This window comes from Leptosomus discolor, unplaced genomic scaffold, assembly GCF_034619465.1.
Source record: "Leptosomus discolor isolate bLepDis1 unplaced genomic scaffold, bLepDis1.hap2 HAP2_SCAFFOLD_27, whole genome shotgun sequence".
In the NCBI taxonomy this organism is placed as follows: domain Eukaryota; kingdom Metazoa; phylum Chordata; class Aves; order Leptosomiformes; family Leptosomidae; genus Leptosomus; species Leptosomus discolor.
The window spans coordinates 2824128-2840573 of NW_028237782.1; positions in this window are offsets into that span (position 1 = coordinate 2824128).

The window sequence follows — 16446 nt, forward strand, 5'->3', positions numbered from 1 at the left end:
TGGATTTTTGGCTTCTCTCTAGAATCTGGGCTTTACCTCCAGACGTTGGGCTTTACCACTAGATGTTGGGTTTTACCTCTAGATGTTGGTCTTTAGGTCTAGATATTGGACTTTACCTCTAGATGTAGGGTTTTACATCGAGATGTTTTGCTTTACATTTAGATGTTGGTCTTTATCTCTAGATGTTGGGTTATACCTCTATATGTTGTGCTTCACCTCTAGTTGTTAGGCTTTACCTCTAGATGTTTGGATTACATCTAGATGTTTTGCTTTACATTTAGACGTTCGGCTTTATCTCTAGATTTTGGGTTTTAAATCTATATATTTGGCATATCTCTATATTTTGGGCTCTAACACTAGTATTGGTGTTTACCTCTAGATTTTGGACTTTAACTCTGGAAGTTGGGGTTTACCCCTAGATGTCGGGATTTAACTCTAGAATTTGGGTTTGAAATCTATATATTTTGCTTTTCCTCTAGATGTTGGGCTTTACCTCTAGATATCTGGCTTTACCTCTAGATGTTGGGTTTTACCTCTGGATATTGGTCTTTATCTCTAGATGTTGGGCGTTAGATCTAGAATTTGGGCTTTACATCTAGATTTTGGGCTTTAGATCAAGAAGTTGGGCTTTACATCTAGATTTTGGGCTTTAAATCTATATATTTGGCTTTTCCTCTAGATGTTGGGCTTTACCCCTAGATTTTGGGTTTTACATCTAGATGTTTGCCTTCACCTCTGTAAGTTGGGCTTTACCTGCAGACATTGGGCTGTAGGACTAGATGATGGGCTTTACCTCCAGACGTTGGGCTTTACCTCTAGATATCTGGCTTTACCTCTAAATGATGCGCTTAAACTCTAAATATTGGGCTTTACCTCTAGATGTTGGGCTTTAGATTTAGAAGTTGGGCTTTACATCTAGATTTTGGGCTTTAGATCTAGATATTGGGCTTCACCTCTAGATTTTGGGCTCTACCTCTAGGTATTGGTATTTACATTTAGATTTTTGACTTTAAATCTGGAAGTTGAGCTTTACATCTAGACTTTGGGATTTACCTCTAGATGTTGGGATTTAACTCTAGAATTTGGGTTTGAAATCTATATATTTTGCTTTTCCTCTAGATGTCGGGCTTTACCTCTAGATATCTGGCTTTACCTCTAGATGTTGGGTTTTACCTCTAGATATTGGTCTTTACCTCTAGATGTTGGGCTTTATATCTAGAAGTTGTGCTTTTCGTCTAGATTTTGGGCTTTAACTCTGGAAGTTGGGGTTTACCCCTAGATGTTGGGATTTAACTCTAGAATTTGGGTTTGAAATCTATATATTTGGCTTTTCCTCTAGATGTTGGGCTTTACCTCTAGATATCTGGCTTTACCTCTAGATGTTGGGTTTTACCTCTAGATATTGGTCTTTACCTCTAGATGTTGGGCTTTATATCTAGAAGTTGTGCTTTTCGTCTAGATTTTGGGCTTTACGTCTAGATATTGGGCTTTACCTCTAGATTTTGGGTTTTACATCTAGATGTTTGCCTTCACCTCTGTAAGTTGGGCTTTACCTGCAGACATTGGGCTGTAGGACTAGATGATGGGCTTTACGTCCAGACGTTGGGCTTTACCTCTAGATATCTGTCTTTACCTCTAGATGTTGGGCTTTACCTCTAGGTTTTGGGTTTTAAATATATATATATTTGGCTTTTCCTCTAGATGTTGGGCTTTACATCTAGATTTTGGGTTTTACATCTAGATGTTTGCCTTCACCTCTGTATGTTGGGCTTTACCTGCAGACATTGGGCTGTAGGACTAGATGATGGGCTTTACCTCCAGACGTTGGGCTTTACCTCTAGATATCTGGCTTTACCTCTAAATGATGAGCTTAAACTCTAAATATTGGGCTTTACCTCTAGATGTTGGGCTTTAGATTTAGAAGTTGGGCTTTACATCTAGATTTTGGGCTTTAGAGCTAGAAGTTGGGCTTTACATCTAGATTTTGGGCTTTACGTCTAGATATTGGGCTTCACCTCTAGATTTTGGGGTTTAGATCTATATATCTGGCTTTATCTCTAGATGTTGGGCTTTACCTCTACATTTTGGGCTCTACCTCTAGGTATTGGTATTTACATTTGGATTTTTGACTTTAAATCTGGAAGTTGAGCTTTACATCTAGACTTTGGGATTTACCTCTAGATGTTGGGATTTAACTCTAGAATTTGGGTTTGAAATCTATATATTTTGTTTTTCCTCTAGATGTTGGGCTTTAACTCTAGATAACTGGCTTTACCTCTAGATGTTTGGTTTTACCTCTAGATATTGGTCTTTACCTCTAGATGTTGGGCTTTCGATCTAGAAGTTGTGCTTTTCATCTAGATTTTGGGCTTTACGTCTAGATATTGGGCTTTACCTCTAGATTTTGGGTTTTAAATCTATATATTTGGCTTTTCCTCTAGATGTTGGGCTTTACCTCTAGATTTTGGGTTTTACATTCTGATGTTTGCCTTCACCTCTGTAAGCTGGGCTTTACCTGCAGCCATTAGGCTGTAGGACTAGATGATGGGCTTTACCTCTAGAAGTTGAGCTTTACATCTAGATTTTGGGCTTTACCTCTAAATGATGCGCTTAAACTCTAAATATTGGGCTTTACCTCTAGATGTTGGGCTTTAGATTTAGAAGTTGGGATTTACATCTATATTTTGGGCTTTAGATCTAGAAGTTGGGCTTTATATCTAGATTTTGATCTTTACGTCTAGATATTGGGCTTTACCTCTAGATTTTGGGTTTTATATCTATATATTTGGCTTTTCCTCTAGATGTTGGGCTTTACCCCTAGATATCTGGATTTACCTGTAGATGTTGGGCTTTACCTCTAGATTTTGGGTTTTCCATCTGGATTTTTGGCTTCTCTCTAGAATCTGGACTTTACCTCCAGGCGTTGGGCTTTACCACTAGATGTTGGTTTTTACCTCTAGAGGTTGGTCTTTAGGTCTAGATATTGGACTTTACCTCTAGATGTAGGGTTTTACATCTAGATGTTTTGCTTTACATTTAGATGTTGGTCTTTATCTCTAGATGTTGGGTTATACCTCTATATGTGGTGTTTCACCTCTAGATGTTAGGCTTTACCTCTAGATGTTTGGATTACATCTAGACGTTTTGCTTTACATTTAGATGTTCGGCTTTATCTCTAGATTTTGTGGTTTAAATCTATATATTTGGCATATCTCTAGATTTTGGGCTCTAACTCTAGGTATTGGTGTTTACCTCTAGATTTTGGACTTTAACTCTGGAAGTTGGGGTTTACCCCTAGATGTTGGGATTTACCTCTAGATTTTGGGTTTTACATCTAGATGTTTGCCTTCACCTCTTTAAGTTGGGCTTTACCTGCAGCCATTAGGCTGTAGGACTAGATGATGGGCTTTCCCTCTAGAAGTTGATCTTTACATCTAGATTTTGGGCTTTACCTCTAAATGATGCGCTTCAACTCTAAATATTGGGCTTTACCTCTAGATGTTGGGCTTTAGATTTAGAAGTTGGGCTTTACATTTATATTTTGGGCTTTAGATCTAGAAGTTGGGCTTTACATCTGGATTTTGGGCTTTACGTCTAGATATTTGGCTTCAACTCTAGATTTTGGGGTTTAGATCTATATATATGGCTTTATCTCTAGATGTTGGGCTTTACCTCTACATTTTGGGCTCTACCTCTAGCTATTGGTATTTACATTTACATTTTTGACTTTAAAACTGGAAGTTGAGCTTTACATCTAGACTTTGGGATTTACCTCTAGATGTTGGGATTTAACTCTAGAATTTGGGTTTGAAATCTATATATTTTGCTTTACCTCTAGATGTTGGGTTTTACCTCTAGATATTGGTCTTTATCTCTAGATTTTGTTCGTTAGATCTAGAATTTGGTCTTTACATCTAGATGTTGGGCTTTAGATCTAGAAGTTGGGCTTTACATCTAGATTTTGGGCTTTAAATATATATATTTGGCTTTTCCTCTAGATGTTGGGCTTTACCTCTAGATATCTGGCTTTACCTCTAGATGTTGGGTTTTACCTCTATATATTGGTCTTTATCTCTAGATTTTGGGCGTTAGATCAAGAATTTGGTCTTTACATCTAGATGTTGGGCTTTAGATCTAGAAGTTGGGCTTTACATCTAGATTTTGGGCTTTAAATCTATATATTTGGCTTTTCCTCTAGATGTTGGGCTTTACCCCTAGATATCTGGATTTACCTGTAGATGTTGGGCTTTACCTCTAGATTTTGGTTTTTACATCTGGATTTTTGGCTTCTCTCTAGAATCTGGGCTTTACCTCCAGGCGTTGGGCTTTACAACTAGATGTTGGTTTTTACCTGTAGATGTTGGTCTTTAAGTCTAGATATTGGACTTTACCTCTAGATGTAGGGTTTTACATCTAGATGTTTTGCTTTACATTTAGATGTTGGTCTTTATCTCTAGATGTTGGGTTATACCTCTATATGTTGTGCTTCACCTCTAGATGTTAGGCTTTACCTCTAGATGTTTGGATTACATCTAGATGTTTTGCTTTACATTTAGATGTTCGGCTTTATCTCTAGATTTTGGGTTTTAAATCTATATATTTGGCTTTTCTTCTAGATGTTGGGCTTTACCTCTAGATATCGGCTTTACCTCTAGATGTTGGGTTTTACTTCTAGATATTGGTCTTTATCTCTAGATTTTGGGCGTTAGATCTAGAATTTGGGCTTTACATCTAGATTTTGGGCTTTAGATCTAGAATTTGGGGTTTACATCTAGATTTTGGGCTTTACGTCTAGATATTGGGCTTTACCTCTAGATTTTGGGTTTTAAATCTATATATTTGGCTTTTCCTCTATATGTTGGGCTTTACCCCTAGATATCTGGCTTTACCTCTAGATGTTGGGCTTTACCTCTAGGTTTTGGGTTTTAAATATATATATATTTGGCTTTTCCTCTAGATGTTGGGCTTTACCTCTAGATTTTGGGGTTTACATCTAGATGTTTGCCTTCACCTCTGTAAGTTGGGCTTTACCTGCAGACATTGGGCTGTAGGACTAGATGATGGGCTTTACCTCCAGACGTTGGGCTTTACCTCTAGTTAACTGGCTTTACCTCTAAATGACGTGCTTAAACTCTAAATATTGGGCTTTACCTCTAGATGTTGGGCTTTAGATTTAGAAGTGGGGCTTTACATCTAGATTTTGGGCTTTAGATCTAGATATTGGGCTTCACCTCTAGATTTTGGGGTTAGATCTATATATCTGGCTTTATCTCTAGATGTTGGGCTTTACCTCTACATTTTGGGCTCTACATCTAGGTATTGGTATTTACATTTAGATTTTTGACTTTAAATCTGGAAGTTGAGCTTTACATCTAGACTTTGGGATTTACCTCTAGATGTTGGGATTTAACTCTAGAATTTGGGTTTGAAATCTATATATTTTGCTTTTCCTCTAGATGTTGGGTTTTACCTCTAGATATTGGTCTTTACCTCTAGATGTTGGGCTTTAGATCTAGAAGTTGTGCTTTTCCTCTAGATGTTGGGCTTTACGTCTAGATATTGGGCTTTACCTCTAGATTTTTGGTTTTATATCTATATATTTGGCTTTTCCTCTTGATGCTGGGCTTTACCCCTAGATATGTGGATTTACCTGTAGATGTTGGGCTTTACCTCTAGATTTTGGGTTTTCCATCTGGATTTTTGGCTTCTCTCTAGAATCTGGCCTTTACCTCCAGACGTTGGGCTTTACCACTAGATGTTGGGTTTTACCTCTAGATGTTGGTCTCTAGGTCTAGATATTGGACTTTACCTCTAGATGTAGGGGTTTACATCTAGATGTTTTGCTTTACATTTAGATGTTGGTCTTTACCTCTAGATGTTGGGTTATACCTCTATATGTTGTGCTTCACCTCTAGATGTTAGGCTTTACCTCTAGATGTTTGGATTACATCTTGATGTTTTGCTTTACATTTAGATGTTCGGCTTTATCTCTAGATTTTGGGTTTTAAATCTATATATTTGGCTTTTCTTCTAGATGTTGGGCTTTACCTCTAGATATCGGCTTTACCTCTAGATGTTGGGTTTTACTTCTAGATATTGGTCTTTATCTCTAGATTTTGGGCGTTAGATCTAGAATTTGGGCTTTACATCTAGATTTTGGGCTTTAGATCTAGAATTTGGGGTTTACATCTAGATTTTGGGCTTTACGTCTAGATATTGGGCTTTACATCTAGATTTTGGGTTTTAAATCTATATATTTGGCTTTTCCTCTATATGTTGGGCTTTACCCCTAGATATCTGGCTTTACCTCTAGATGTTGGGCTTTACTTCTAGATTTTGGGGTTTACATCTAGATGTTTGCCTTCACCTCTGTAAGTTGGGCTTTACCTGCAGACATTGGGCTGTAGGACTAGATGATGGGCTTTACCTCCAGACGTTGGGCTTTACCTCTAGTTAACTGGCTTTACCTCTAAATGATGTGCTTAAACTCTAAATATTGGGCTTTACCTCTAGATGTTGGGCTTTAGATTTAGAAGTGGGGCTTTACATCTAGATTTTGGGCTTTAGATCTAGATATTGGGCTTCACCTCTAGATTTTGGGGTTAGATCTATATATCTGGATTTATCTCTAGATGTTGGGCTTTACCTCTACATTTTGGGCTCTACCTCTAGGTATTGGTATTTACATTTAGATTTTTGACTTTAAATCTGGAAGTTGAGCTTTACATCTAGACTTTGGGATTTACCTCTAGATGTTGGGATTTAACTCTAGAATTTGGGTTTGAAATCTATATATTTGGCTTTTCCTCTAGATGTTGGGCTTTACCCCTAGATATCTGGATTTACCTGTAGATGTTAGGCTTTACCTCTAGATGTTTGGATTACATCTAGATGTTTTGCTTTACATTTAGATGTTCGGCTTTATCTCTAGATTTTGGGTTTTAAAACTATATATTTGGCATATCTCTAGATGTTGGGCTCTAACTCTAGGTATTGGTGTTTACCTCTAGATTTTGGACTTTAACTCTGGAAGTTGGGGTTTACCCCTAGATGTTGGGATTGAACTCTAGAATTTGGGTTTGAAATCTATATATTTTGCTTTTCCTCTAGATGTTGGGTTTTACCTCTAGATATTGGTCTTTACCTCTAGATGTTGGGCTTTAGATCTAGAAGTTGTGCTTTTCCTCTAGATGTTGGGCTTTACGTCTAGATATTGGGCTTTACCTCTAGATTTTTGGTTTTATATCTATATATTTGGCTTTTCCTCTTGATGCTGGGCTTTACCCCTAGATATGTGGATTTACCTGTAGATGTTGGGCTTTACCTCTAGATTTTGGGTTTTCCATCTGGATTTTTGGCTTCTCTCTAGAATCTGGCCTTTACCTCCAGACGTTGGGCTTTACCACTAGATGTTGGGTTTTACCTCTAGATGTTGGTCTCTAGGTCTAGATATTGGACTTTACCTCTAGATGTAGGGGTTTACATCTAGATGTTTTGCTTTACATTTAGATGTTGGTCTTTACCTCTAGATGTTGGGTTATACCTCTATATGTTGTGCTTCACCTCTAGATGTTAGGCTTTACCTCTAGATGTTTGGATTACATCTTGATGTTTTGCTTTACATTTAGATGTTCGGCTTTATCTCTAGATTTTGGGTTTTAAATCTATATATTTGGCTTTTCTTCTAGATGTTGGGCTTTACCTCTAGATATCGGCTTTACCTCTAGATGTTGGGTTTTACTTCTAGATATTGGTCTTTATCTCTAGATTTTGGGCGTTAGATCTAGAATTTGGGCTTTACATCTAGATTTTGGGCTTTAGATCTAGAATTTGGGGTTTACATCTAGATTTTGGGCTTTACGTCTAGATATTGGGCTTTACATCTAGATTTTGGGTTTTAAATCTATATATTTGGCTTTTCCTCTATATGTTGGGCTTTACCCCTAGATATCTGGCTTTACCTCTAGATGTTGGGCTTTACTTCTAGATTTTGGGGTTTACATCTAGATGTTTGCCTTCACCTCTGTAAGTTGGGCTTTACCTGCAGACATTGGGCTGTAGGACTAGATGATGGGCTTTACCTCCAGACGTTGGGCTTTACCTCTAGTTAACTGGCTTTACCTCTAAATGATGTGCTTAAACTCTAAATATTGGGCTTTACCTCTAGATGTTGGGCTTTAGATTTAGAAGTGGGGCTTTACATCTAGATTTTGGGCTTTAGATCTAGATATTGGGCTTCACCTCTAGATTTTGGGGTTAGATCTATATATCTGGATTTATCTCTAGATGTTGGGCTTTACCTCTACATTTTGGGCTCTACCTCTAGGTATTGGTATTTACATTTAGATTTTTGACTTTAAATCTGGAAGTTGAGCTTTACATCTAGACTTTGGGATTTACCTCTAGATGTTGGGATTTAACTCTAGAATTTGGGTTTGAAATCTATATATTTGGCTTTTCCTCTAGATGTTGGGCTTTACCCCTAGATATCTGGATTTACCTGTAGATGTTAGGCTTTACCTCTAGATGTTTGGATTACATCTAGATGTTTTGCTTTACATTTAGATGTTCGGCTTTATCTCTAGATTTTGGGTTTTAAAACTATATATTTGGCATATCTCTAGATGTTGGGCTCTAACTCTAGGTATTGGTGTTTACCTCTAGATTTTGGACTTTAACTCTGGAAGTTGGGGTTTACCCCTAGATGTTGGGATTGAACTCTAGAATTTGGGTTTGAAATCTATATATTTTGCTTTTCCTCTAGATGTTGGGTTTTACCTCTAGATATTGGTCTTTACCTCTAGATGTTGGGCTTTAGATCTAGAAGTTGTGCTTTTCCTCTAGATGTTGGGCTTTACGTCTAGATATTGGGCTTTACCTCTAGATTTTTGGTTTTATATCTATATATTTGGCTTTTCCTCTTGATGCTGGGCTTTACCCCTAGATATCTGGATTTACCTGTAGATGTTGGGCTTTACCTCTAGATTTTGGGTTTTCCATCTGGATTTTTGGCTTCTCTCTAGAATCTGGCCTTTACCTCCAGACGTTGGGCTTTACCACTAGATGTTGGTTTTTACCTCTAGATGTTGGTCTTTAGGTCTAGATATTGGACTTTACCTCTAGATGTAGGGTTTTACATCTAGATGTTTTGCTTTACATTTAGATGTTGGTCTTTATCTCTAGATGTTGGGTTATACCTCTATATGTTGTGCTTCACATCTAGTTGTTAGGCTTTACCTCTAGATGTTTGCATTACATCTAGATGTTTTGCTTTACATTTAGACGTTCGGCTTTATCTCTAGATTTTGGGTTTTAAATCTATATATTTGGCATATCTCTAGATTTTGGGCTCTAACTCTAGGTATTGGTGTTTACCTCTAGATTTTGGACTTTAACTCTGGAAGTTGGGGTTTACCCCTAGATGTTGGGATTTAACTCTAGAATTTGGGTTTGAAATCTGTATCTTTTGCTTTTCCTCTAGATGTTGGGCTTTACCTCTAGATATCTGGCTTTACCTCTAGATGTTGGGTTTTACCTCTAGATATTGGTCTTTATCTCTAGATTTTGTTCGTTAGATCTAGAAGTTGGGCTTTACATCTAGATTTTGGGCTTTAAATCTATATATTTGTCTTTTCCTCTAGATGTTGGGCTTTACCCCTAGATATCTGGATTTACCTGTAGATGTTGGGCTTTACCTCTAGATTTTGGTTTTTACATCTGGATTTTTGGCTTCTCTCTAGAATCTGGGCTTCACCTCCAGACGTTGGGCTTTACCACTAGATGTTGGTTTTTACCTCTAGATGTTGGTCTTTAGGTCTAGATATTGGACTTTACCTCTAGATGTAGGGTTTTACATCTAGATGTTTTGCTTTACATTTAGATGTTGGTCTTTATCTCTAGATGTTGGGTTATACCTCTATATGTTGTGCTTCACCTCTAGATGTTAGGCTTTACCTCTAGATGTTTGGATTACATCTAGATGTTTTGCTTTACATTTAGATGTTCGGCTTTATCTCTAGATTTTGGGTTTTAAATCTATATATTTGGCTTTTCTTCTAGATGTTGGGCTTTACCTCTAGATATCGGCTTTACCTCTAGATGTTGGGTTTTACTTCTAGATATTGGTCTTTATCTCTAGATTTTGGGCGTTAGATCTAGAATTTGGGCTTTACATCTAGATTTTGGGCTTTAGATTTAGAAGTTGGGCTTTACATCTAGATGTTGGGCTTTAGATCTAGAAGTTGGGGTTTACATCTAGATTTTGGGCTTTACGTCTAGATATTGTCTTTACCTCTAGATTTTGGGTTTTAAATCTATATATTTGGCTTTTCCTCTAGATGTTGGGCTTTACCCCTAGATATCTGGCTTTTCCTCTAGATGTTGGGCTTTACCCCTAGATATCTGGCTTTACCTCTAGATGTTCGGCTTTACCTCTAGATTTTGGGTTTTACATCTAGATGTTTGCCTTCACCTCTGTAAGTTGGGCTTTACCTGCAGACATTGGGCTGTAGGACTAGATGATGGGCTTTACCTCTAGAAGTTGAGCTTTACATCTAGATTTTGGGCTTTACCTCTAAATGATGCGCTTAAACTCTAAATATTTGGCTTTACCTCTAGATGTTGGGCTTTAGATTTAGAAGTTGGGATTTACATCTATATTTTGGGCTTTAGATCTAGAAGTTGGGATTTATATCTAGATTTTGATCTTTACGTCTAGATATTGGGCTTTACCTCTAGATTTTGGGTTTTATATCTATATATTTGGCTTTTCCTCTAGATGCTGGGCTTTACCCCTAGATATCTGGATTTACCTGTAGATGTTGGGCTTTACCTCTAGATTTTGGGTTTTCCATCTGGATTTTTGGCTTCTCTCTAGAATCTGGACTTTACCTCCAGACGTTGGGCTTTACCACTAGATGTTGGGTTTTACCTCTAGATATTGGTCTTTAGGTCTAGATATTGGACTTTACCTCTAGATGTAGGGTTTTACATCTAGATGTTTTGCTTTACATTTAGATGTTGGTCTTTATCTCTAGATTTTGTGGTTTAAATCTATATATTTGGCATATCTCTAGATTTTGGGCTCTAACTCTAGGTATTGGTGTTTACCTCTAGATTTTGGACTTTAACTCTGGAAGTTGGGGTTTACCCCTAGATGTTGGGATTTACCTCTAGATTTTGGGTTTTACATCTAGATGTTTGCCTTCACCTCTTTAAGTTGGGCTTTACCTGCAGCCATTAGGCTGTAGGACTAGATGATGGGCTTTCCCTCTAGAAGTTGAGCTTTACATCTAGATTTTGGGCTTTACCTCTAAATGATGCGCTTCAACACTAAATATTGGGCTTTACCTCTAGATGTTGGGCTTTAGATTTAGAAGTTGGGCTTTACATTTATATTTTGGGCTTTAGATCTAGAAGTTGGGCTTTACATCTAGATTTTGGGCTTTACGTCTAGATATTTGGCTTCAACTCTAGATTTTGGGGTTTAGATCTATATATATGGCTTTATCTCTAGATGTTGGGCTTTACCTCTACATTTTGGGCTCTACCTCTAGGTATTGGTATTTACATTTACATTTTTGACTTTAAAACTGGAAGTTGAGCTTTACATCTAGACTTTGGGATTTACCTCTAGATGTTGGGATTTAACTCTAGAATTTGGGTTTGAAATCTATATATTTTGCTTTTCCTCTAGATGTTGGGCTTTACCTCTAGATATCTGGCTTTACCTCTAGATGTTGGGTTTTACCTCTAGATATTGGTCTTTACCTCTAGATGTTGGGCGTTAGATCTAGAAGTTGGGCTTTACATCTAGATTTTGGGCTTTAAATCTATATATTTGGCTTTTCCTCTAGATGTTGGGCTTTACCCCTAGATATCTGGATTTACCTGTAGATGTTGGGCTTTACCTCTAGATTTTGGTTTTTACATCTGGATTTTTGGCTTCTCTCTAGAATCTGGGCTTTACCTCCAGGCGTTGGGCTTTACCACTAGATGTTGGTTTTTACCTCTAGATGTTGGTCTTTAGGTCTAGATATTGGACTTTACCTCTAGATGTAGGGTTTTACATCTAGATGTTTTGCTTTACATTTAGATGTTGGTCTTTATCTCTAGATGTTGGGTTATACCTCTATATGTTGTGCTTCACCTCTAGATGTTAGGCTTTACCTCTAGATGTTTGGATTACATCTAGACGTTTTGCTTTACATTTAGATGTTCGGCTTTATCTCTAGATTTTGGGTTTTAAATCTATATATTTGGCTTTTCTTCTAGATGTTGGGCTTTACCTCTAGATATCGGCTTTACCTCTAGATGTTGGGTTTTACTTCTAGATATTGGTCTTTATCTCTAGATTTTGGGCGTTAGATCTAGAATTTGGGCTTTACATCTAGATTTTGGGCTTTAGATCTAGAATTTGGGGTTTACATCTAGATTTTGGGCTTTACGTCTAGATATTGGGCTTTACCTCTAGATTTTGGGTTTTAAATCTATATATTTGGCTTTTCCTCTATATGTTGGGCTTTACCCCTAGATATCTGGCTTTACCTCTAGATGTTGGGCTTTACCTCTAGGTTTTGGGTTTTAAATATATATATATTTGGCTTTTCCTCTAGATGTTGGGCTTTACCTCTAGATATCGGCTTTACCTCTAGATGTTGGGTTTTACTTCTAGATATTGGTCTTTATCTCTAGATTTTGGGCGTTAGATCTAGAATTTGGGCTTTACATCTAGATTTTGGGCTTTAGATCTAGAATTTGGGGTTTACATCTAGATTTTGGGCTTTACGTCTAGATATTGGGCTTTACATCTAGATTTTGGGTTTTAAATCTATATATTTGGCTTTTCCTCTATATGTTGGGCTTTACCCCTAGATATCTGGCTTTACCTCTAGATGTTGGGCTTTACCTCTAGATTTTGGGGTTTACATCTAGATGTTTGCCTTCACCTCTGTAAGTTGGGCTTTACCTGCAGACATTGGGCTGTAGGACTAGATGATGGGCTTTACCTCCAGACGTTGGGCTTTACCTCTAGTTAACTGGCTTTACCTCTAAATGATGTGCTTATACTCTAAATATTGGGCTTTACCTCTAGATGTTGGGCTTTAGATTTAGAAGTGGGGCTTTACATCTAGATATTGGGCTTTAGATCTAGATATTGGGCTGCACCTCTAGATTTTGGGGTTAGATCTATATATCTGGATTTATCTCTAGATGTTGGGCTTTACCTCTACATTTTGGGCTCTACCTCTAGGTATTGGTATTTACATTTAGATTTTTGACTTTAAATCTGGAAGTTGAGCTTTACATCTAGACTTTGGGATTTACCTCTAGATGTTGGGATTTAACTCTAGAATTTGGGTTTGAAATCTATATATTTGGCTTTTCCTCTAGATGTTGGGCTTTACCCCTAGATATCTGGATTTACCTGTAGATGTTAGGCTTTACCTCTAGATGTTTGGATTACATCTAGATGTTTTGCTTTACATTTAGATGTTCGGCTTTATCTCTAGATTTTGGGTTTTAAAACTATATATTTGGCATATCTCTAGATGTTGGGCTCTAACTCTAGGTATTGGTGTTTACCTCTAGATTTTGGACTTTAACTCTGGAAGTTGGGGTTTACCCCTAGATGTTGGGATTGAACTCTAGAATTTGGGTTTGAAATCTATATATTTTGCTTTTCCTCTAGATGTTGGGTTTTACCTCTAGATATTGGTCTTTACCTCTAGATGTTGGGCTTTAGATCTAGAAGTTGTGCTTTTCCTCTAGATGTTGGGCTTTACGTCTAGATATTGGGCTTTACCTCTAGATTTTTGGTTTTATATCTATATATTTGGCTTTTCCTCTTGATGCTGGGCTTTACCCCTAGATATCTGGATTTACCTGTAGATGTTGGGCTTTACCTCTAGATTTTGGGTTTTCCATCTGGATTTTTGGCTTCTCTCTAGAATCTGGCCTTTACCTCCAGACGTTGGGCTTTACCACTAGATGTTGGTTTTTACCTCTAGATGTTGGTCTTTAGGTCTAGATATTGGACTTTACCTCTAGATGTAGGGTTTTACATCTAGATGTTTTGCTTTACATTTAGATGTTGGTCTTTATCTCTAGATGTTGGGTTATACCTCTATATGTTGTGCTTCACATCTAGTTGTTAGGCTTTACCTCTAGATGTTTGCATTACATCTAGATGTTTTGCTTTACATTTAGACGTTCGGCTTTATCTCTAGATTTTGGGTTTTAAATCTATATATTTGGCATATCTCTAGATTTTGGGCTCTAACTCTAGGTATTGGTGTTTACCTCTAGATTTTGGACTTTAACTCTGGAAGTTGGGGTTTACCCCTAGATGTTGGGATTTAACTCTAGAATTTGGGTTTGAAATCTGTATCTTTTGCTTTTCCTCTAGATGTTGGGCTTTACCTCTAGATATCTGGCTTTACCTCTAGATGTTGGGTTTTACCTCTAGATATTGGTCTTTATCTCTAGATTTTGTTCGTTAGATCTAGAAGTTGGGCTTTACATCTAGATTTTGGGCTTTAAATCTATATATTTGTCTTTTCCTCTAGATGTTGGGCTTTACCCCTAGATATCTGGATTTACCTGTAGATGTTGGGCTTTACCTCTAGATTTTGGTTTTTACATCTGGATTTTTGGCTTCTCTCTAGAATCTGGGCTTTACCTCCAGACGTTGGGCTTTACCACTAGATGTTGGTTTTTACCTCTAGATGTTGGTCTTTAGGTCTAGATATTGGACTTTACCTCTAGATGTAGGGTTTTACATCTAGATGTTTTGCTTTACATTTAGATGTTGGTCTTTATCTCTAGATGTTGGGTTATACCTCTATATGTTGTGCTTCACCTCTAGATGTTAGGCTTTACCTCTAGATGTTTGGATTACATCTAGATGTTTTGCTTTACATTTAGATGTTCGGCTTTATCTCTAGATTTTGGGTTTTAAATCTATATATTTGGCTTTTCTTCTAGATGTTGGGCTTTACCTCTAGATATCGGCTTTACCTCTAGATGTTGGGTTTTACTTCTAGATATTGGTCTTTATCTCTAGATTTTGGGCGTTAGATCTAGCATTTGGGCTTTACATCTAGATTTTGGGCTTTAGATTTAGAAGTTGGGCTTTACATCTAGATGTTGGGCTTTAGATCTAGAAGTTGGGGTTTACATCTAGATTTTGGGCTTTACGTCTAGATATTGTCTTTACCTCTAGATTTTGGGTTTTAAATCTATATATTTGGCTTTTCCTCTAGATGTTGGGCTTTACCCCTAGATATCTGGCTTTTCCTCTAGATGTTGGGCTTTACCCCTAGATATCTGGCTTTACCTCTAGATGTTCGGCTTTACCTCTAGATTTTGGGTTTTACATCTAGATGTTTGCCTTCACCTCTGTAAGTTGGGCTTTACCTGCAGACATTGGGCTGTAGGACTAGATGATGGGCTTTACCTCCAGACGTTGGGCTTTACCTCTAGATATCTGGCTTTACCTCTAAATGATGAGCTTAAACTCTAAATATTGGGCTTTACCTCTAGATGTTGGGCTTTAGATTTAGAAGTTGGGCTTTACATCTAGATTTTGGGCTTTAGAGCTAGAAGTTGGGCTTTACATCTAGATTTTGGGCTTTACGTCTAGATATTGGGCTTCACCTCTAGATTTTGGGGTTTAGATCTATATATCTGGCTTTATCTCTAGATGTTGGGCTTTACCTCTACATTTTGGGCTCTACCTCTAGGTGTTGGTATTTACATTTGGATTTTTGACTTTAAATCTGGAAGTTGAGCTTTACATCTAGACTTTGGGATTTACCTCTAGATGTTGGGATTTAACTCTAGAATTTGGGTTTGAAATCTATATATTTTGTTTTTCCTTTAGATGTTGGGCTTTACCTCTAGATATCTGGCTTTACCTCTAGATGTTGGGTTTTACCTCTAGATATTGGTCTTTACCTCTAGATGTTGGGCTTTCGATCTAGAAGTTGTGCTTTTCATCTAGATTTTGGGCTTTACGTCTAGATATTGGGCTTTACCTCTAGATTTTGGGTTTTAAATCTATATATTTGGCTTTTCCTCTAGATGTTGGGCTTTACCTCTAGATTTTGGGTTTTACATCCTGATGTTTGCCTTCACCTCTGTAAGCTGGGCTTTACCTGCAGCCATTAGGCTGTAGGACTAGATGATGGGCTTTACCTCTAGAAGTTGAGCTTTACATCTAGATTTTGGGCTTTACCTCTAAATGATGGGCTTAAACTCTAAATATTGGGCTTTACCTCTAGATGTTGGGCTTTAGATTTAGAAGTTGGGATTTACATCTATATTTTGGGCTTTAGATCTAGAAGTTGGGATTTATATCTAGATTTTGATCTTTACGTCTAGATATTGGGCTTTACCTCTAGATTTTGGGTTTTATATCTATATATTTGGCTTTTCCTCTAGATG